The sequence below is a fragment of the Rhopalosiphum maidis genome, chromosome 2, assembly GCF_003676215.2.
Source record: "Rhopalosiphum maidis isolate BTI-1 chromosome 2, ASM367621v3, whole genome shotgun sequence".
NCBI classification, from domain to species: domain Eukaryota; kingdom Metazoa; phylum Arthropoda; class Insecta; order Hemiptera; family Aphididae; genus Rhopalosiphum; species Rhopalosiphum maidis.
The window spans coordinates 22,439,997-22,465,582 of NC_040878.1; the positions used below are offsets into that span (position 1 = coordinate 22,439,997).

The 25,586-nt window shown below is 31.6% G+C and overlaps 1 protein-coding gene across 4 annotated transcripts in view; it reads right to left on the reverse strand.

Annotated features, from left to right (window-relative positions):
* The window catches only part of LOC113551534 (myocyte-specific enhancer factor 2-like), an 80,999-nt gene that overhangs the window by 7,119 nt on the left and 48,294 nt on the right, over positions 1-25,586 (reverse strand). The window contains exon 1 of one of the 4 annotated variants that reach the window (XM_026953825.1): positions 9,401-10,060. The exons of 2 other annotated variants lie outside the window; for them this stretch is intronic. The gene's annotated coding sequence lies outside the window, so the exon portion shown is untranslated. Of the gene's footprint in view, positions 1-9,400; positions 10,061-25,586 lie in introns of those variants that run through there. One more of the 4 variants, XM_026953821.1, reaches the window with a different exon arrangement.

The window sequence follows — 25,586 nt, forward strand, 5'->3', positions numbered from 1 at the left end:
AATACGCCAATAGTGGTAACGGTGTCTCAAAATTGTAAATACCTACATCATGGTATCAATTATATCATACACGTGATCTACAAGGTACGGCTATAGTAGTATAATATAGTACACCAGGAAATCGGTCAAATGATATTCATTTATTGTAATTCGAACGACGACGGCGATACCACAATCAAACAAAATCCGGTTTGTTATAAAATTAAACACACTTTTTTTTTTCTGTATCGAAATCCGGTAAATCCGGATTTATCAATACCGATTTAGATACAATGAGATCAAAATATCTAATAGAAAAAAAACGTACGGAAATACAAATTTCAGATCGTTTAAACTATAACTGAAAAAGTTATGTTGTAATCGTTTAGAATCAAACATGTAAGAAGCACGCCAATCATTTTTAATCGAATTAAATGTCACATTTATAAATATTTTTTTGTTTTCTGTATGACTTATGTAAAAATTTAGTCTAAAAAACATAAAAATAATATGAGTATACTCGTTTACCAATACGTTAATTTTATTAATATTGAAAAAAAATATTTTTCTTTAATATTAAAGAAAAAAAAAATTAAAAAATGGAAAACTTGTTCTAAATTCATTGTTGTTTATCAATAAGTTTTTGAAAATCGCTATTAAATACAAAATACACGCAAGTTGAAGTAGCAAAATACTTTACAAATAATGAAAAAATTTAACATCAATAAATAATACAATAATGTTATTATATTTATAATTTTATAATTCAGATACCCATATAAATTGGTTTTCGAGCGATTTTAATATATTCCACTTTGATAATACCGATTGACAAAAATAAACGTTAAAAATAGACTGAACGGGCACACTCTCTAATTAGTTGTTTACCAAACTATTATAAATTATAATTGGTTACGTTTACCTTAGTCGGAAACGTTTATAAAATTAATTTCTATGAACAAGATATAATATTATATTCCATACAACGACTTCACAGAAAGCACAATACTACTAGTACTATAATAAATAATAATATTAATATATTATTGTTTATTATATTTTAAGTACACGGTTTCTTTTGGTAAAATCCTAACGATAGAAATACAAACCCGCCTCATATTACTTACAGTACATAGGAAAATAAAAATGTGAAATCCAACTATACTGCGACACGATCTTGCGGCGATACACAATAAGTGCGTACCGACAGGGTGAGTAGTTGCTTTGCTGTGCGACGGAGGAGTGGACTATGACGACGTTGACACCGTAACGGCGACGGATGGACTCGGTTCAACAAACGTTGGGAATTACGTGGGCCGTAGGCAATTTAATTTGGCACGCGGCCGCCCGCGCAAAGGGGTAGTCGGGTTGAAAGACACGTAGTGTTTAACGCGTGGGCCGCGCTTTACAAGGGCGGTGGTAGGTGGTAGCTCTAGTGTGTAGTATTATATAGGCTATGAGGAGCAACGGTGTATAATACATACAATACAATGAGCTTTTTTCTTTTCAGGATTAGTCCCAAAATCAATTTACGATGACGCAATTGAAAATCGTTGTTCAGGTGGGGGTAGTATTAATCTATTTTCTACGAATTGGCGTGTAAATGTCTATAATTGGTTTGCGGTGATAGAAATTACTGCAATTTTGATAACTTATTAAGTGATTTTTGGTGGTAAAAAATAATTTTATCTTGCATGTATATAAATTATGTGTACCTATTATTTACACATACAAGTAACAATGTATTTGGTTTTTTAACATTTTATAATACACTAAAAATGTAAAACATTAATTTTTTATCACTGAAATATCACATTCGTGATAGCACTAATATTTGACTCCAATGTAAAAATTAACATGCACATCAATTATATACCTATTTACCGATATTATTTTAGTATACTGCCTATCGTTATTCAATATTAGTTGAATTATGATGAGAAAAAGCCGCCGAGTGACGATAATATCGCGTCGTAGTTTCGTGGTTACAAAAGGATCGGAATTTACACTGTTTTCGTTGCGATAAGAAATGGAGTCCAGACAGTCCAGCTAAATTATAAAAAAAATGTTACGACTATTTACGCCTATAAAACACGATCACCGTTTTGAGCTAACCATCGGTGACCTTGACAAGTAGAGTTCTTAGTTAAAACCGTTTCTCGCACGTGAATAATGTGATAAACGATAGTATTTATTTTTGCATTCCTCGTCAAAATTTTAACACCGTCTTTTTGTAAACAAAAAACATAACACAAGATGATCACCATTATGATGTGCGGTCCAACGACAGTTGTCCGCCAATCTATAACCAGTTCAAAAACGCACATTCCGAAACTCTGCAGGGATGGAAGTATAGCAGTAATTTCCAACTCCTCTGCCCCATCATCGGGTGTCGTTCACAAATATTGTACGTCGTCCAATACACGCGCACACACAGTAGCGGTACAGGTACCGTATTTTATTCGATTGAAATTTGTGTTAGATCGTAGTCGTGGGCGTCAGCTACATTCGAACACATCCGTCCGTCCGTCCTCTACTAGCAGACGCCGCCGCCGGCGACATCGTGACGCAAGCGGTGTTGTTACCATCGATCGCCAATCGCCGCCGCCGACAAACACACCACCACTTACCCTAACCATAACCTGGGCACGCGTCGCCGCCGCCGCCGCCCATATTATCGCACGAGGGCTTTTGTCTGATGCCGCCGCCGCCGCCAATGACGTTGGAACGTGGCCTTGACCACGTGGGTCCGAAAACACGGTGGCGATGATGCCCGGGATTTATGAAGCAGCGACGTACGTGTGCGCCCGACCGGCGGCGCTGCGCGGTGTGACGTTCAATCAACCATCCCCCCACGGCTACCCACCGACAAACGACATTAGACCCACACACGGACGCACGCAATATTGTAATATTATATTATATACCTACATACGCGATTTTGAACCCTTTGAAGGATAACCATGTGCAAATATCGACGATATGGATTTTTTTCGTGCAACCATCTACCTACCACATCCCCCTCCCGTCCACACCACCATCCCTCTCGAAACTCCGAAATTCGAAAACTTTTTTCTTTTCGAGAGAGAAAACACGTAATTATATCACCTCCCACGTATTACTTACGTAACGATACGAGCAGCTTACACTCGAGGAAAATGTATACCGCCCAACCGCCCGTCCGTCCGCCCGCCAACACTTCATAACCTCCCAACACACACGTACACTGTTGTACACGACTCTCCTATCGCCACCACCGTTCATGCTCACCCGCGACTTCGTTAAATTCGTTCGCGTTCATTCACTAAAAACAACGTTTGCACCACGTTTCGCGCCCTCGTAAAGTTCGCAGGCACGCGCACACGCACGCTCTGTGCACATTTTATGTATCTCGCGCGCAAAAACCGTATCTGTTGCCGTTTAATTCATGATAATGCAGAGACGCGATCACACGACGTTCATCAAAAGCCGGGCAACTTCGTCGAAATGTCTGCGATGTATCGAGACACCACGGTATGATGTTTTCAATCGGAACTCGACGAAATCGTAAAAGCTTTCGACTGGTAATTGATGATTAACCGCGACGGAGAGAGTGATATTGAAGCGCGTGCGCGAGTCGCTTTTCACGCGTCCGATACACATACGCAATCGTTAAACAACTTAAACAGCGAATTTCGGTGTACAGCGTGTGGAAAGGTCGTTTGGCTCTTTAACCGCGAAAATTGTGGAACACTTTCTTACTCGTATCGCTCTGTATATTATTACTATGTACATGCTCAATTGCCCAAATGGAAAGCTATTATAATATCATGACGTCAGCAGTTAGTCGTCGTGATCCCGGCGAAGAGATAAGCCGGTGGCGACGGCAACAGTTCGGCGAAAGCACTGGAGTTCCTCCACCTTCCGCTCTCTTATAACATTAGTATATTACAAAATATTTCAATTATCCTAACTAGTAGGTACTAGTAGAGATAATTTATAATAATACCAAGCGACTGAAGAGGTAGGTACTTTTGTTTTAATTTTTCATCAACGATCCATAAATTGTGTTCTTGAATTAATTTTTTAACGGAAAATGAAACATTGGCTACAGCCTACAAGTGGTAGTAATCACGTAGATATACACTTACCATTTTACCTCGAAAAAAGTATGAAATGGTTAACCCTACATCATGACGTCATCTTTAAAAGTTACAGCTGATCATTTATAACGAACAAATAACATTAGATATGACAAAAATACCATTTTTAATACCTCATCGGAATACTCAAACGCTAATAATATGCAGTCTTATTTAATTTTCAAAGTAAAATTACATATCCGATAAGTATTTATAAGACAATAACACTAACATGTTTTTTTTTTACAAGCAGCAATTTAAAAATTGTATTAGATCTAAATTAATTTATTACTGTTACATTTAATACTCATTATATGGGATATTTAATCATTTATCATATTTTAAAAACAATTTTACAGTTTAACATACAAATGTTTGAAAATTATACATTATAAATTCACTACAAACAAGTCACACAACGTTAAAATTCATATAAATCATTTAAAATGCATATTTATATTAGGCATGTTCAAATATTTAAAGTTCAATGTTAAACGGTAATTTCTCGTTAGTATAAATTAAAAAATAAAAATAAATATCACTATAGTGGTACAGGTGTAACCTCAAAATAAAACATTTATTAAGTATTAAAATAATACTTTATTAGGCATAATGATAATACCTATCCCAAATAACTATATTAGATATTAAAAATTTACATAAACAAATAATATAAGCCCGAATACTCGATATGTATATAGTGTGATGTCATAATAATTTTAACATAAATTACAAAACCATTAATTTAAATCGTATCAAACAAAGCGATTCATTAAGCATATCAAAAATTAGAATGGCGGAAATGGGTTAATTCTAATTTGTTAGTTATTACTCTATTTTAAAAAAAAAATTATAGTATATATTATTTAAAAATCACACTTAAAGTAATATTTAAAAACTATTTGTCAAGTAAAAAATATTTTGATGTTCAAAAACAAAAAAATCAATATACAATTAAACTATAATTTTTATAAATGTATATTCATATGGATTTTTACATACTACCACTATCGTTATTGAAACCATTGAATATAATTTATAATTGTTGAACGATCCCAGTCTGTTATTATTTTTTTCATAATAAAATGAATGAACATTGTGTTAAAACTGCTATGGGAATGTATCAGTTATTTTGGTTAGTATACATTATACTAACTTCCAAAAGACTCCCACGTGGAAATCGATATGAATTAATCTCGGAATAATTGAATTAAATCACAAATAATAAAACAAAGTTGATAATTTTACATTATAGGTATCAGTATAAGTCGACTCAAATGTGTAACATACGCATTAAACAATAGCTACAACTTACCATAGGATAATACAATTTAACACCATTTACAATAAAAATACTGAAGGTATAATATTTGTTGTGAAAATACATTGGTTATATACTCGTACATGTTAAATTACACACACAGTTTTGGTCTAATGTATTTGGCCTCAACAAATTAACAAAAAAAACATGAATTTTAAAAGAATTAGTTCGTATACCTTCAGCGAAATGGAACTTAGTGTATAAAAAATAAATAATACAATTAATTAAATACAAAACAGATGTTAGTTACAAAATTGGAATTGGTATGCTTAAGTTGTAATATTTGTTTGAAGATATATATTTCATAATAGAATAAAATTTAAACTTAATAATTGTTATACATTATTCACTTAATATTTTTACTTTTCAACGATTTTTGTTTAAAAACAAGAACAAATTCATTTCATCTCGAAATAAATTAACATTACGCATTAATCCTGATATGAACACATTCACAGTGAACTACATTACATTTTTATTGATTTATTGGTTCACGTGTAATCCATGTTTTTACCTATGATAGGTACATATTTAGAATTCAAATTACATTTGATTTCGAATCATTTCTATTTAATCAATCATACCCCACAAGTAATAACTACACACATTTTTTCCAGGTCCATTAAGTACTTTACTGGTGTCACACAGAATGATAATTTATCTCTACTTGTTTTTCAATCAATATTTATAACAAAAGTAATTCTAATTCTCTAGTGTCTAATTTATTAATATTCAAAAAATATAAGAAAAAAAAAATCATAAGATCAGCGATATGATCATCGTGTTGTGAGTGTATTTTTAAACTTCCATAGGTTAATGTAAAAAACTTCATTTTCATTAAAAAAAAATTTTAATTAAACAAATATTAAACGCTAATTTTTTGCTAAAAAAATGCTATTTTAGTTATATAAATAGCAACTACAGTCTACAATTAACGATCTTAGTATTAAATTGTATTCAAAATCATATTTTAAAAGACGTCGACACGTCATACCCGCGTTGTCTGTCTTACTAATACACATTATAGCAAATTTGCATCTAACAGAATTTATTTTATGATGTTAGCTTCAATAAAAGTCAATTTACCTATTATCAAACTTAAAGGCAATAATATTATCTAGAGCACTACGAAGGCTTTTATTGCTATTTTAATTTTTAAGTGAATTATAGCTTTATAAAATATAAATACCGTAAATGCTCATTACTCACTTTAAAATAAAAATAGCAATAAGAGCCTACGTGGTGCACTAAATAAATTTCTAACCTTTAAGTTTGGTTACAGATAAATTAAATCTAATATTAAAGACTGTTAACTATTTGCTATAATATGGAGACAACATTGCGGGGATGAAGTCCTCTTAATAACCACGATTAATTTAATAAAAATAAAGAATTTCAAAAACTTCTTGAAAATTATTGAATAAATCATTAGTTGGCATTATTTCTACATAGGACTAATATCGCACTCAAATTCTTTAATTCAATTTCATAACCTATCTCACTTACCTATCTAAAATTCAAAAAAAATTTATTAGGTTCTTTCCATTATTATGACAAGTTAATAGAATCCTACATTCCGATTGATTAACATTTAAAGAATTATAGAATTTACCTTTACCTAAGCCAAAGTTATTAATTATCAAAAAAAATTTATTATTTCATTTTAAATAATCAAATTGACAGCCCAAATATACTATATAGAACTAAATACTTAAAAATTATGATACCGGAAGGATAGTGTTAATTTACTAGTGCTAAAAAATCAGTCCTTGCAGTGTTTTCCAAAATTTTCAAAACTAGCATATCGCATAATGACACTTGAAAGTAGGCTCAGATAATTTTTATAATATTCCCATTTTCTTAATATTTTCTCGAACAATGATTCTAATAACAAAATTTGTTACGATAGTGTACCACATATTATTTATTACAATTTCTGGTAGCACACGATAAAAGGATAAGAGGGAATAATTATCTACCAAAAAATGGGCCACCTTCCAATATCATCATCTTAAAGTATTTTTTAGAACGCATTAACTTCAAAATAAATGCAACTGGATCACGATATTAGGTAATCGTTATTTTATTTAAGGAATACAAAATAAAATTATTCTGAATTATAGATGTAAGTATATATTTAAGGTTCTAAAAAACACTAAAAATATATTGATTTTATTCAACTTATCAGTTATCACTTACAATAATTATTGTTACAGTTATGAACTTTAAGACACTACTTAAATTGTTTATTCATATTTATATTACATTACTACACAGTCAGATTATTATCAATTGTATTGTATTAGCTAAACATTAAAAGGCACCAAAAACGTTAAATAAAATAACTATTGCCATTGTAGCCAGGTAGATGTGTATTAAAACATTGAAATTAATATTTGTAAATAAAATGTATTACTATTATTATTATTAGTGTTATTTATATGCTTACAAAATAATATCATCAATTTTATTTTAGAAGAATAAAAACAAATTTCGGTCAATTCACTCGTAGAAAATAAACAGTCACAAATTAATAAAGGATCATAAACTTCAAAAACATAATACAAGGTTTCACAAGCTTCGACGTATTTTGTATTTGACACGTCCTAGTCACTGTAGATATTTTGATAAGAACGATACGCATGCCGTTAAATATAGGTATATACACTAATTATTTATAATTTTTCTGTATTTACAGATGACCGTCATTTTTAGAAAAAACCCTACACGCAGAACGACATGAATTAATTTATCACATGAACGGTTTCAACTAGGGTGGAGGAGTAAGAAACGACGAGTGGACAAATCCGCCGCGTGTGTCTGCATGTGGCGGTTCGTTGCAAGACATATTAAACTTTTAAAGATACCAAAGACAAATCTAATATTATTATCATAGAAAATCTACTGAAAAATATAATTTCTAAAAATAACTAATTAGGTGCACGAAAAATAATCAAGTAATAAATGGTTATTTATATCTGCATAATAATATACAGGTAGCAAGGGTAAATGTTACCGTATTTTCTGGGTTAGTTTTATAGATTTGAATTGTGCATTGATGTAATTAAGTATTTATTGCAATCCAATACGTTTATTAGAAGTGCATTCGATTATTAACTTTTACTAAATTTAAAATAGTTCGACGATAATGATAAACAAAAACATCATTATAATTTATATTAATTATTAGCGATGAAGTACCTTAATAACCAAAATACTTACGGTTAATTAATTTCATGTACCTGTATATTGAATGAAATTTACCATTATATTATGCATTTTACCGGCAAATTTGAGTTTAATATATCAGAGGGAGCAAGGAACTGATTCAACCAATAATATATATTATAATATGTACTACAAAGGTGAATATTTCATTACCCTTTGAACTCAGGCCAAAATCTGCAATAGCGACCTTGGAATGTTAAAAACTTTAAAAAAATAAATTGGGAAAAACAAATTAAGTCTTTTGAGCTAATTACATTAATTTACACAAGATAAAACAAACTTTATACGGTAGTAATCAAATAAAGGATCGTTAAATAGATAAAAAGTATTTTATGATTAAACATTAGCATCAATATAATAATTGTACGAATATATGATGTTTTATACGAACGTAGAGCAATTTTTGATAATAATTGTATTTTAAAAGCAAGCAAATTCAACGATACAAGAATTATTTTTCTCTTATAAACCACGTACCTATTTTCTTTAAGCAACACATTTTACTCGGGTCATTCGAGTGTCTTTACGGGTATTATTATCAGCTGCGTAAATACCAAGACAATAATTATTTTTTTTTTTTTAAACTTGTACACAAAACGTTTTATATTATTTACTATCACGAGTTATTTTATAATATAAAAAATATCTGTGAACGAACGGAATAAAAATATGTAAAATTACGAACGTGTTGCGGTAGACAAACGACCTGTGTACAATAATAGCATTACAACGCGATAGAATAGAAACTTACCAATATTGACGGCGAGAAAGTGGCGGGAAACAGTAGAGATTTGAAAAAAAAATATTTCCAATCTCACATCGTCGACGAGCAACGGCAACAACAGCAACGCGACGACGACGGGTTGATCGACATCGACCGAAATCGGCGATCGGCGGTATTCGCGAAGAAGAAACACCGTTGGAAAGCCGGCAATACCTGTTGGTCGTGCGGAAAACGCGACCGTAGAACGTGGCGCAGCAGTGGCGGAGGTGGTGGGTGGTGGCCGCCTCGAAGAGAGGAAAACCTAATAGACCTATGCGAGAGAGATATTATTTCGGCGAAGGTAGACGGACAGAAACGGACAGGCAAAAACCGATCGGAGGACCGTAGAACACGGCGACTACAGCTGTACTACCGGCCGTGCCGACCGAGTGTCGCGCGCGCGTTCGGTTATTTCTGGCCGCGGAAATTTCGAACCCGTAACGACGATTTTTAAAAAAAAAAAAAAAATCGAAAAGGACTTAACGTGCGCGGACGGCGACCGGCGAACGCGGCGAGGTGACGGCCGACGGAGAAACGTAGAGAGGAGAAGTAAATTGGGAAACGTCGAAATGATAGTGACGAGAAAAAAAACTGAAAGCGTCGCGGAGCGCCGGCGTGTGCAAACAGCGCGCCAGACGAAAAGACTGTGCGGAAAAATGCCCCCGAGCGCGAGGAAGAACCACTTTGTGCCACCCGGGACTGTAGTAGTGTAGTGTTGCCAACACGACCGGCACACACGGCGCGCATCACGCACGCACACGCGAAGCGCCGCCGTGCGGTGCGCGCGCGCGCACGTTGTGCTCACCGCACACTCCACACAACCACACACGCGCGCGCACACATGCACACACGCACGATCGCACGCACATGGGAACGGTGACGTCAAGACCGGGCGCCCGGTCTTTGCGGTTGATGGGGGGTTGGCAGGGGGTGAACTTTTTTCGTTATTCCTTTCGTATCGTCGTCGTTCGGACGCAATAACGAGCAGTAATGAGACATCGCAATAATTCTAAAGTCCGAATTCGGTTACCGCGACTCGTTTCGCACGGTATGTCCTACGTACGCGGTACGGTAACTGTACCGTTCACGTTATTAGCTTTCTTTCGTATAATAATTAAAGACGATTTTGTATGAATTTTAAATAATACTGCGAAAATAAACATTGCTAAATATTACCATTGATTACTTGATTATATGAATGCTAGTATTTGCATTATTATTACATGTATTGCAGGTTTCGTAAAAGCTTTTGCTCGTGTCATATAGTTATAAAAAAATTATATTACCTATAATATTTATCTATGAATACTAATGTAAATTTTTTCTTTTCGTGTATTGTATGATTGATTACTTTGAAAAATTTCGTGGTGTTCGTACATTTCGTACATTTATCAATAGTTTACGTATAACATACATATAAATCGGTTCTAAAATTTCCCTTTTCAAGCGATGATAGGAACGGTATTATGATACTATAGCATGTCTGGTATATCATAGTTTTATATATATATTTATAGAAGTACTTATGGTTTCGAATATTCTTTTCAATTATTTTATGATACCTATACTATTCTGGACTTATACTGTATCCATACTGTAATCTACTAACAATATTACATTATAAAATATAAATTAAACAAGAAAAACGAAACTTATTTAACATAAAACAATTAACAATTCAGATTTATAACTTAAAATAGTCTAAAGCATGAAGTATTAAAACGTTCGGACCGTTTGGTACTATGTGATCTGTAATGCTTTCATGATAACAATATCGACTCACGGTCGATTCGCATAAACTTAAAAATTGCTGAAACTAGTATATGAGCTATACTACATCTTGTGAAACAGGTACAACAGAAAAACCTCGAGTGATTAATTTCGGATTTGTTTATTATATTTTAGAAAAATATACATGAGAACCAATTCAGATACATAATCCACGCACAACGGCCGATGTAATATTATCGTTTTATAAAATAATAAATTTATCGTCTTACCATATTTTGATCATATTGCTCATTTAAATTGTTTTATTTAAACTGTCATAAATCGACAGGTTATTGCACCCTGTACGAGTATAAGGACCGTCAACGGGGATCTTGATGACGATCATCATAATTTCATAATCATGTAACACATAAATCATCCCTCTCAACGATCGGGTTTCGACATGTTATCCACCGCCATTAAATGTTGTCGTTTTCTTTCGTTTTGTTACAATATCAAATAGTTTCTTATATTATTATAATGTATCAACAAATTAATACAAATATTTAAAAAAATATCCAAATCAATTCCTTTAAATAAATTATTTAAACTATTACGTGTTTGGAGTATTTGGCTTTGACGAAATATACAATAAAAAAGCTATATATTTAAAACAAATTCAATTAAATATTAATAGGTACTAAAAATCAATCTTTTAACACCAGGACAAAATATATCGAAATTCCATTCATTAATAATAATAATTTTATTCGTCGTCATCGTGAAGTTTCAGCACTTAGCGGATTCTTTTTTCAAGACAGCCACTCACTACCAATCTTATACATCGTTTATACTTATTGAACAAAATAATTTTACAAATTGTATAATAAATATTTGAAAAAAAATTGTATACTATTACACTAGAATACTTGATTAAGAATCTATAACTTAAATCTTAAACCCTAAGGCCTTAAATCTATTACTTAATATTTTGTTATTTAAAATAGTTAAATTCAAATAACATAAATAGTTTTTAAAAAATGTGTACACATTTTTCTTTTTATATTCTTGTTTTTATTATTATTTTGAACTTGTTATCATCATACGATTTAAATAAGAATTCTTACTCAAAACGTAAGAGGTTTTACCTTAACAGAGAACAATGCTAGATATATCCCATCTGTATGAATCTTATCTGTAAGCAAAATTTAATTCTAGCAATAAATATTATTATTATTTTATCGTATATTTATGTTGTCAGTTGATGTCGCACGCAAACAATTCGCACCAATTCTCAAATCTCAACCGGCGGTGGTACGTAATCGTTTTTGTAGAGGTAGGTACACTCTTCGGAATCACGTAAACAGCAATACTCAGTAGTCGCAATACGTGACACACAAGCGGCTCTAGTGACGTCTGATTTTTTTAGTAAAATCAAGAAACAAAATAGCGTGAACTCAAAAGAGTCCGAGAAATACATATTAATAAATAACAATAATAATAATATGACTCTGTTGTGATGAGGTTATAAATGCCGTCCTTCCGCAATATTGTTATATACAATATCATCTTTAGTCGTTACATAACATAATAATACAATTTACTACCTACCGACTCCGGCATGAAAGATTTATATTGAGAAAGGAAGAATTATTTATAAAACGATTGAATTTTAAAAATATTTTAAATTATATTATCAAGTTCTATAACAGTATAACATATTCAACATCGCAATCACTATTATTTTTACTCGTCGTTTGTATTACTTGTTCAACCGTTCAGGTATATATTCTATTAATATTTATTTTTACTTTACTATTTTAACGAATAATTGAAAAACTACTCTATAGTCTCTAGATATGCCAACTATAAATAATGCATTTTTATTCAAAAAGTGAATTTTTTTTTCTCGAAAATAATGCGAACTATAACAACTATACTATTATAACAACTATAACTGCTAACGATACAAACACTTGGAGTTTGGACTTTATAGACGGTTTAAATACGTTTACTTCATTATTTATTTACAAGTTTTTTAATATCAATATTGATTTGTTTTTATTAAAAATATACAGTACAAATAAAGGTAAAAGTTGTACCTAATAGAGGACTGCAGAGTGCAGGGAAACCATAAATCAGCACACTGAGAAACAGACATAATCAGGTCAATTAAATTTCGTTATGAGGACTCCAGCAATTTTCCTAAAATATAAAATATAAGGCTTTAATTCTTATTTAATTTGTATTTTAAGTTCGATATTTTGTGGAAACAAATAAACTAACATTTTAAAACGTAAACGTTTTTATTTTCATTTTCAATTGATTCCGTGCTAATTATCGCAAAAAAAATTGCTCCGATTTGCATCAATCATTCTGGCCAATATAGGCACCAGCGATTGTATCATCACTACTCGATTGTTCACTCATGTGTGTACAATACAATCAGGAGCGTATTTAGAAATGTCTTTAGGGGGGGGGGCTCAATCAAAAAATTCAAATTAACGTACATGGGGCGTAGAGTTGTAAAATATCTCATATAATAAAAATAAGTATAAAATAGGCGAATGAGGGGGAGGGGGCACGGGGCCCATGGGCCTCTCCCTTGAATATACCCCTGAATATAACATCCATTTTTAAAATCGTATTGTGTGAAGTTAGTGAAGTTACACATATATAAACAATCGATTTCTTAAACAAACGTACACAAATTATAAAGATTATACTTTATTTCGCAACCTTATATTATTATACCTATTAATTATTACATATTATTATGGTTTTTTTCCATTTTCGAATTTTAATTGATTTTAAATACTCTCATCATTAAATACGTAACACAATATGCGCGTGCATATCCCATGCATCAAACCTTGATAAACGCTTTCTACGCACAATCTCAGCAGTTGTACGCGTTAATTAGTATTCACCAGTTATTGGCGATTGCAACCAAATCACCACGATCGTCGTCATATCATTATATTATAATATTATGTACAAATAGTGAGTACAACACTTGTACAGTACACATAAGACCTGCATTTATTCATGGATCGATGTTTGAAATTCGAACAAGTATCTCATATTATTCATATTATTATAGTAATATATTATAATATGTGGTATGACAAACGCACAAATCTGATAAACGATATTGTAGACAATTTCCCAAGGTTCTTAACCTCATCTGTATTGCTATGCAAATTGTTTTACGAAACGCATTTTGAGACACAAATACGATTTGCATTTAAACGTCACCGCCGGCGCGGTTATATCAGTAAAAAATCACAATTGTCACCATTCTAGGTGCATTTAAATTGTTCCCGAAACTTATGCAGCAATTATTATATATATGATGTGTATTATAATATAATATCCTCCGTACGCACACCGCCGAAATAATATACGGGCGTTATCGAGTTGTTGAATCGCAATAATTTACAATCTTATTACAAAACGTTCATTATTGCATACAAAATAAGATTTCCCGAACAAGTAAAGATTGCCGAGCAACGTTTTGACACATTATATTATTTTGTTGTTGTACAGTACACCGCGGCGTATTGATAATAAAAGGGGTTTAAGCAAGTGATGGTATTCTACCTTGAACCCGTATATTAAAATAGTTTACCTATACATTCTATAATTCTGTTATTCCAACCGCGGCGCGTGTAACGCCGTAGAAATCGGGAAACATTTATACGAACATCGCACAGAATTCATATTATGAAAACACGTGATTTGACGACGCAGACGTATACATATATACAAAATATTATTATACCAAACATCTCGGGTTATGGTTTCTGGGTTTGTATCTAAAAATACCGTAGTGAGCAGGACACAATATTTTAAATAATAAAAACAAGTAGAACTTTTGTAAAAGTAAGATAACTACAATATTATGATCTTTACGACTTGAAAATATAGGTCGGTATGGGTTAGCTAACTTATTGTAAGCAAACCGGTTTGGCTCCATATCATAATCGAATAATATTATGACAAAATGCCCGCAAAGTTTAGTCGTTTAGCAAGATTAGCAAGTTTTTGGTTGTCCAATTTTAACACAAATTGTTTTTGGCGTTCCGGGTAATATTATAGTATTATAGTATTATAGTTTGACTACTCAAATACACTTCCTCAGCTCGCACGATCACAATCTCCGACCGAGGAAAGACGATTTTATTTCCTAGAACACTTTAATATTATTGTAATCAAGAATATCGCAGGAAAGATAATATAATACAATAAATAAATAATAATACAGCAATGCATGACGTGATTCAAGGAATTAAAAATTGTCTGCTATATAGCAACATAAATCATAATAATAGAATTATGGGTTTCCGTTATAATACATACGAAATGTCCGTAGTTTATGTCCGACGGTTGCAGTTGTATAGTTACAAACTTACAACGTATAATATTAATAATTGACTAATTCGTTATTTTGTTATATTAATAATAGTAATGGTAACGATAATTAATACTGTAATAATAAATCGAATCCAAAGAAAATTATTATGGTTGGAATGCAACGGAAAATTGAAAACCGTTATTAATTTACAGATGTAATTGAAACGTTTATATAATTAATAATAATATGTGAGCACTATATTATTATATTCAATAGAATGTTAAATGGAATTCTCCGAAAACGAATACAATATATATTTTGAATCAATAACAAATAAATTTGAAAGCTTTATATAAGTAAGGCTTCAAAGTATCAATATGTATATAAATAACATTAGGTTTAGTATTTAGTATTTTAGTATTCATATAATGCATGATTTTATGGGTAAATGTCGGCCTGTGGTCGATTTTTGTCTGGCCCATAGAAAAGAAATTAATTTTTCAAATTATGTTTTATGACTGTAGATAAAATTAGGTTTACTTTAGCTTCAATTTCATTGTTTTTTATCTTGCCTTTACTTTCTTTTGTTGATATATGTAAATTTAATTTTGATGGTACCCAAAAAACTACCCGTATTCTTGATGTTGCTCTCCAAAAATATTAATTTGTGACACCAGTTATACACTTATTATGTATACATCATTCTATAATAAATAATAATAATAATTAATAGTCATTAAGTTATATCACATCAATTGTTTAAAACAGCAAATTGTTTTAAGTACATTGTAAATTTGCACATTTTCATAGTAACTAATAACTGCAATAAGTAATTGTTTAATATATAGTCTTCTTCTAGTTGAAATACAAATAATATGTTAATTATTGCACGTTTCGTGTTGAAACATTTAAAACAATATATATAATATAATTACACAGGATAATGGATATAATATTGTATCATATGGATTTAAATTGAATTAAATAGTCAACCGCAAATTTGCAACTACATACTATACATGACGAACGGGTAAAATATTCTTGAAAAAACAAACAGTGTTTGTAGTTACCCGTCGCATGCCTCAAAGATACTTGAAAAATCGCTTATAGACATACGGCACGAGACGTCGACACATACACCTATTACCTATATAATATTTTTATTTACCAGTTTACCACTTTTTTTCAGCCTAATAGTTTCAATCGGCAAAGGCCATGTACCTAACACGGGATCTAATTTAATATATTTTTCCATCAAGCTTTCGCCGCTCTCGGCACCATTTCGGTCAAACTTTGGAGCTCAATTTTTTTATGACTATGATGTTATAATAATACGTTATTGGAAAACTATGTAAAAAAATGTGTAAAAACGAGCTTATATTATAGTCCTGATATAGCTATAATAAAATGTGGTGGTCTTTAGTCGCACACCAAAAGTCTCTGCGTCGTGTGCCAATAGCGGCTGACGGTTTATCCTCGGCCCTGCGACGCACGATATTATTGTATACGCGCGTGCACATCCGGTTTCGTGTGTTCAAAGTTATCGGCGGCGGATCCGATTGCGCCGACGACAAGACAATATTATAACAATCACGTGTGCGCACAGGGCTTACAATATATTATATCATATACGGCACATGTAAGCCTCCCCCTCTCCGTCCCCCGACACACGTCTTCGTAATCGCGGCGGCGATTGTAATAATAATACGACGAGTGCTGCAGTAGCGCGAGCGTGTGTCTCCTGCACTGTACACGCAAACGCGATGCAGCAGGGCACGACGTCAGCGAACACCTGGGCTGCTCCTCTGCTGCCGCCCGGGTGTCGTGTTCGCCAGAATATTGTCTGCGCGCGTAATATACGCGTATGCCGCCGCGGGGAAGGGTTCACGCGGGCGCGTATACGATATTACATTCGGTATACTATAACATGTAATATGCGCGGAGTTCAACGATCTCGACCGGTGGCACTAAAAGATCCCTTCGCGCGTCTGGTCGTGTTGGGCCCTGCCGCAGCCGCGTGGGTGGAAAGAGATATACGCCACGCGAGAGATATGTTACGATAGTAGTGAGAAGGGGAGATTGAGAGAGATGGAGAGAACAAGAGAGAGAGAGAGAGAGAGAGAGAGAGAGGAAAGCCCGCCGCTTCGAAAAGAGGAAGACGAAATCGTCGCCGCCGCAATATACGCGTACGGTACTATAATATATTATACACGTAATATACATACGTAAATGTGTGTGCGTATGTGTACGTATACGCGGCGTTTCGGAGCATTAACGGCCTACGCAGTGCGGGCGGGTGGCGGTTGGCGGGTATACGCGCGCAGACGGGCTCTGACAGATAAAGTCAAGATGCGCGCCGCGCGCGTAAAACACCGATTATTCCCCCCAGATTCCGGATTTCCGTTCTGCGACTATATAACATCGGTCCAGATGTGTGGTGTTGCACCGGCAACCCCTTTGCCGCACGGGAGCTCATCGCTGCCCCCCTCCACACCCACCCATAGCTCGACGTACGTCGACGGGCTCTGTAATAATATGTAATAGATGGTTAGTACACTTACTACATAATATTACTATATTACCACATCACGGCGCGGACTTGACGTTTGATTTTTGGAGAGGCTATGGTTTCGTTAATAGACTTACAAACATTATAATACAATGCCCCGCAAAAGCTTTTTTCAGTTATAACGCTATACATAGTGTATACTTATATTTTGCAGCTACTACTATATTTACTTAACTATATAACCTTCTTTATTCGCGAATTATATGTTATTTATTCATGTACCATATTATGTTTTAGTAGTTTCACCAACTCATAACTAAACTAATGTCTTTATTTTAGTAATATAAACATTTTGATTTAAATGGACGGTAATTGTTCGATACATTCGCTATTTTTGTACACATGCAGCTACATGGCTTTTGAACGGAAGGGAAACCTACGGAAGATACTAAAATTTTAATTTGATACTTTAGGAATAAAATGTTTAACCGACATCAGGTGATTGATGGATAACACAAGTGAAAAGATTGATGAGCTTACGAGATCTTTGCTTAATTTATTATGGGGATGATAAATTTTTGTATTTTGAGACGACAAAATATATTTATGTAAAGATTATTGAATAATATCTTCTAAGTACTAATAAAACCGGGCATGAATTACTAACAGACTGTCGGAGTAAATCGGAGAGGCTATCCTACCTAACTACTAATTAAATAATACAATTTTCTAAAAAAATAAAAATAAATAGAAAAATAATTACTGTGCTATGTTATAATTATACATTAAATACATTTTTTATTTTTATTATATTTATAATGAATTGTTAGAAAAGTATACTATACCGGGTAATTAATAATTATTGTTGAGGTACCCCCTAACCGGCGTGGACGCGGGGTCCACGCCGCTCTATATGTTATCAAATAATTAAGCCATTCCTCATATTTTTCGGGCATCACTCGACCTAAGTTCACAGCCTATGTCAAGAAACCAACGAAACAGTAAATGTACGTTATAAACTTATATTATGCTGAGTATAATGGTGTAGAAATTCGTCGAAATACGAGAGATGATCGTAAAATCCGGTGCAAGTATCAACAAACGGGTCGATGAGGTGAATAGAAACGATATCTGTATATTAAATTCCGTATCTGACAGCGATGTTGGGCAGCACTAAACAATTGTCAAGTGACTTAAAAGCTGAATGAAATCCAACCCACCGTTTTCTTCCGATATAATCGTTGGTCCTGCAGCACACGCCCGCGCGCATATAGTTAGTATACATAACGCGCCGGACCAGTGAAAAGTTAACGACATATCGCTAGACAACTGTACATAATAATATAATATTATAAGCCTTGTAAAAATATTCGAATTCCTTCGCATTATTGACTCGAATCTTATTATAGTTCTGTGAATGACAACAGTGTTGTGTCTTCGAGAGTTTATGGAAAATATCTTATAGTACTTACTAGGTCTCAGATTTGTCTAGTTCAAGAATAATATTAGTCACAAAAGCCGTGCAATAATATAAGTAATTTAAGTGATGTTTCTGCAGCTAATGTAGTGCCCACTGTATATTGTAATGTAATTAAGGTCGACTGGTCGCCCGGTGCATTGCTGACTGTAAACTTACGCAATACTAAATTAAGCAAAAATATTTTAACAGTTAATTAAAACTAAAAAAAAAGTTAAATATACATTCCATGTAAAGTAAGTTCAAATCCGATACTTTAAAATATATTTTTCACATAACTTGGAAATTTATATTATGTAAAAACGAAAAATTAATTTATACAGAGTTTATAAAATAAGCTTTTTTTCTAGACACTAAAAAAGAAAATAGTAATTATATCTTGTATCGTCTGTTGCTGTTTTTTTTATTTTGAACGATAATTAAGCATAATTTTCTTCTGTTTTTTATTTAATTTCCCTTTCGATTTCATAATGAAAATATAGCCAATATCAGAAACTATTTATTGATAAATAACTTAAAACTTTTTGTTTAAAAAAAAAAAATAATCAGTAATAATTAAAGTATATAATTAAGTGTTAAAGATGTTTTAATCATTTTACAAAGCTGGCTACTTTTAAGAAGTATAAATATATAAAAATTTTATCAACAATTTTACTGCTAAATTTTATCAAATACTAGAATTTAAGGTATAATACAAACCTTATTAAAATATTATAAAGTAAAACAAGAATTTATTACATTTACATTAGAACAATTCTATAATGCACAGGTATTTTAAAATATTATTATTTGAGCAAGTAATAATTAATATTTAATTGAAATATTAACGTAAAAAATATTTTGATAATTATTTAGTTATTTAGAATAAATTAAACAATTATATTTAAAAAAACCAATGAATAATGCTTATTTTTAGATAATTAGCATTACGTAAGATGTTTTAATGAAGGCGTTTTTCCAATTATTGATTTAATTTTTTTGTTTTAAAACACCTTATTAGTATTTAATATTTATTGTAGGTCAATCGTGTTAAATTTTATTACTTATTAGTTATTACTAGTGTTAAACGTCAAAAAAAAAAAATAGTTAAAGATATAGTATAAGTATTTTACAATTATTAATTTAAATTAATTGGAAATAATAAATAACAATTTCAAACTACACTCAATTTTAAAATCATCTTTGGTAAATTTTTATAAATTTAATACGAATATTTTAAATGAAGTATTAATCATGCAGATTATGAAATCGTTATATAATTACCAAAATACAATTTGTATTTCCATTTTATACAAATCATCAAATAATTATAAATAAACTTGATTATTATGTTTATAGATGTTATCTAAAACTATAATTTTAATAAGAAATATATAAATAACAAAAAAACATTATTTAGAATTAGAACAACTAAATAGAATATAAATTATAATATAAGATTACATCAATATAAAAAAATAAAACAACCAATTAATAATCGGATGATTCGGATGTGGTGGTCGTATAAGAATGGCCAAGACAGTAAAACCTGTGAACTATAGTTGAACTTACATTTTTTTCGTTTTGCACTGTATAGCGTGTAATCCATTTTAATTATTAATGACCAAGAACTGCTGACATTACATTGGATTTACAAGTATTAAGACGGTTTATGATCCATAGGTACATATTATAATGGTATAGCATTTAAGCGTCTCTAATACTCGAACATTTAAACTTGTATAGAACGTACAAGTCGTATAACATATTTAATTACGTATTTACGTATACTGTTATTTCAGTACCTATATTGATTTATAAAAACTATAAAAATATACAACTTAACAAATAATTTTCTACGATATTCGAAATACAATATTTATTTAATAATAATTTCATTTATTGGCATTATATAATAATGTAATATTTTAATTCATGCAATAATTATATTTTAGTACCTTTCATGCTGCATAGGTAAACATATTTAAATATTTTCATAAGATCGTTTAAATAATGTTGAAGTTATGAAAAATAACCAAACCAATAAATTCTTGTTTTACTTGTTAATTTTATTATTAGGGCGATAAATTGAATGATTTTGCATTACATTCTGAATTTTAAATGAGCGCGATACAAATTACAAATTGTGATCGAGACATTACCATTCGAAATACAAAATTGTTTTTTGCATATTTTAACATTAGTGCATATAAATGCATAAAACTGTTATTTTATGTATTTATATAATATATTATTATAAATTTAGAAGAATATAATGGAAACTTTATATCAATAATTATATAGATTGTATTGATTTATTGTATTTTTTTTAATAAAAAAAATTAATCAAATATAAATACTATAGATGAATTTTCAAAAAATTGTACGACAAAAAATTTGTTATATGAAACTTATCTACACATTTTTTTTTACCATTGTAAATAGTGGTGTAGTCGTAAATATTTTTTTGGGTATACACCTAAATTGAGAAATATGTAATACGCAGGGAGCACTGCCCCCCACACCCTCCGTACACTAATTAACTTAAATTTATCTATTATTATAAATATATTTAAATACATAATAATAAATAATTCCATTATAGCAAATGTATTTATTTATAATTTAAAAAATTTTCCATTTTGTTTTTCTAATGACTACACTTTCCTTGAACATTTATCATCGGCCGATCTGTGCTGCAACAGCGAGCTTATAATTCCACATATTTGGTTGGGTTTCATATACTAAGAGGTGGCTCATTTATTGATAAATATAAGATTTTGTTATATTTTTTATTGTCAATTTAGATCTTAGATCTGAACATATTATGTTCATTAAACATTAAACTAAATCCCCGTTCACATTCTGCTGTATAGAGTAACTAGCAATGTTTTTATAAGTATATTTAATTCCTGTGTTTCTTCATTCATTGTATTATTATGGATAAAGTTTCTCATTCCTTGTACTAGTACAAATGTATTTAATAAAAATCTACGGCCCAATTGTTGTATTTCATTTTCCTCATGTCTTATACTTATATACCATATTGCCGTCGTCATAACTCATAATATTAATTTAATTTTAAATATTTGTTTTGACGTTTGGACAATTTTAAATTTTCCTATTTCTTATCATTTTATAATTAATCATAATTAATTATTCTGGTACACCAATTCTTTTGGAGTTATGAGAATAAAAAAAAAAATAACTAGAAATGTTCAAATTATAAGTTTATTATTAATAAATTGTGGTAACATGGTTATCATCCAAAAAGCTACGACCGTATACCCGCGTATTTGTTTTATTTTCTTTCCTATACGCATTTAAGAATTTTAGCGTTTTGGGTACACGCCGTATACCCGCGTATACCCTGCACTACACCACTGATTGTAAATATTCATTTCATGTCTTAAGTACATTGCATATTTATTAATACCTTTTAAGCCATAATTATGCATTTATTTTATAAAGTTAATTAGTCTTCATTTTATCTTTTTTTTTTTTTAAATTTTGTGTGTATATTTCCCTATTTTATTTACATCTTATTAAGTGAATGCATTTTTCGTGGTTTTTAGTACATTAAATCTACAGCCCTGGTTATTATTTACATTATATTTTACATACTTACTATATTTACTATTTAGTGTTTATGTATGTATTATTAAGCATTATTTCATTGGAAAAAAAAATAACTGTTATTTTGTTTCGTTTTGAACCAATTATTTGATTAAACTGATGACTTTTTAATGACAAACGTGTAGAATCTATAAATAATATTTGTTTTTATTCAACAGTATTTGTTTTTAATATTTTATATATTATCTTTCCGGATATTCAGTAACTTGAAAACAATATATTGTATATACTTAAAAAATTATATTTTTTTTACTCGTTGCACAATATACACATAGTATACGTACTTATAGATATATTTTTCGACTAATTAGAACTACTTTACCGTTCTTTTGTTTTAAAACATTTTATTCATTCAACATACTGCATACCTTTTATATTATTATTTATTATGTGTGTGAATGTGTGGTGTGCGCGCGTGTGCGTTTTTGGCACGTGTCTAATAAAAATACCTTTGTACGCTAACACGAAGGGATGTGGTAAGAGTGATTTTTTTTTACAAAAGACATGTATCATTGGGGCCCTGCACACAGAGTGCCATATGTTTCTATGAAATACGCATATACGAATTCGTTTAGGATGAATCACGATTCTTATAAAATTGTCGCCTATTGTTGTTAATTAAATTAGATTGCGTACGCGAACAAAAAGAAATGCAACACATAATTATTATCAACCGTGTAAAAATGGCCACGATAGACTGTAATTTATCGTGAAAATTAATGTACACAATGCATGATATTACACAGCTGGTATATTATAATATACCCAAAACTTTCATTTTATTCGTTAGGTATTCAGAAAAACGAAAAATATGTTGTGCACACGCGGCGTGCTTGTCATACACGCATTTAATGAGCGTGTCACACTAAATTTTAGGTCTGACAGGTTACCGATTCCGAATGTTCTATATTGACACCGCGGGACATGATTTATCATATTGGATGTGATTAAACAGTTAAATTAAAAGGTCAACATCCTCATTTTTTACGCGTACAAAAATATACAGAACATGTCGCCATCGGTGTTTCTACAGTTTTTATACATATATAATATAATATACATACGATAGATAGGCACTCGTCTCATTGTTGTCTGTATTGTTGCTATACCGAACACAGATCGCGTTTAAAAAAACAACAACATAATATTATAATACAGGTATACATCAATTATATTATTTTGCATGTAAACGCGGTTATTCGCTGAATAGCTGCAGCGTGTAGGTATGATCAGTGCTGCGGTTTATCTGTGTATATTATATACAGAGCATATTGAATTAACATAATACTATAGGTATTTTATTTCCTATAAACCATCATGTATTATTCGTTATACACACTTGATATTAGTATGTACAACACGATTATGTATATACGAGATCTACGATTTTCAGCGTCCGTTATACCACTCGCCGATGCCAACATTGTGGGTAACGGCAGTATATAGACGCCGCTGCTGCACCGGCAGCGGCAGAGATCAGATGTATCGGATATCACGCTACAACATAATGTGATATAATGTTATATAACTTACGGATTATTGTTTTAAGGAAATAAAACTCATGCAAGCGAATCACTAAATCAATGATATAGATATGGGATATTGAAATCCGAATATTATTTTGTGCTACTGATGTACCGAACTGCACCGTGCCACCATCGTACTAATAACCATCGAGACTTTGGTGAATCACGGTCGTCGTATATAACATTATACACACACGTCATAATGTAATTTTATCATGATAATATATTATCATCGAGTACGATATTGTATTATTACTATTATTATTATTATACAATATTATTATGAGTTTATTTTTTTGAAGTGTCTGACTTGTATTCGTCGGAACACTGCTGCAGCAACAATATAATGTTATGTTGATAAGCACGATGAGAAGAGGTATGCCAGCTGTGGCCGCTACAGATCACTGTATAGAGATGCTATTTTGGCAGGAGCCCAAGGTTTCTGCGCCGCCGTTGTCTTTGGCCTAAGTCCAGCAAGCGCGGAGACGCCTCTGTTGTTAAGGACGTATACGACGCTATACGATATGATGATGATGCTGATGATGATGATGATGATGACGATATGATGCTGGCCGAATACCACCTTCCACCTCTATATATCCATGTCAAGGGATTTACGTTTCGGCTTGCCCATTATATTATAATGTTAACGTCATTAAAAGTTTACTGAAATTATTTCGACCTAAATTGTTAAGTCTTATGGTTTTTTTTTTATTCAATACTTGTTTTTACGTTGACTTTCCCGAGTTGACTTACAATGAATACAAAGACTATACTGTATGCACTTATGCATACACTATACACAATATACATATTATACATAATATATCAATATATCATTAAACACGCTCTACTACAATATGATATATACGTGAACGTTTTAGTCGGCCTAGTTGCGTTTATACAACACAAGTCTAATATACTTTTAAAATGGTCGATGTTCGTATAGTTATTTAGTACACAAATACACAATAGTTTAT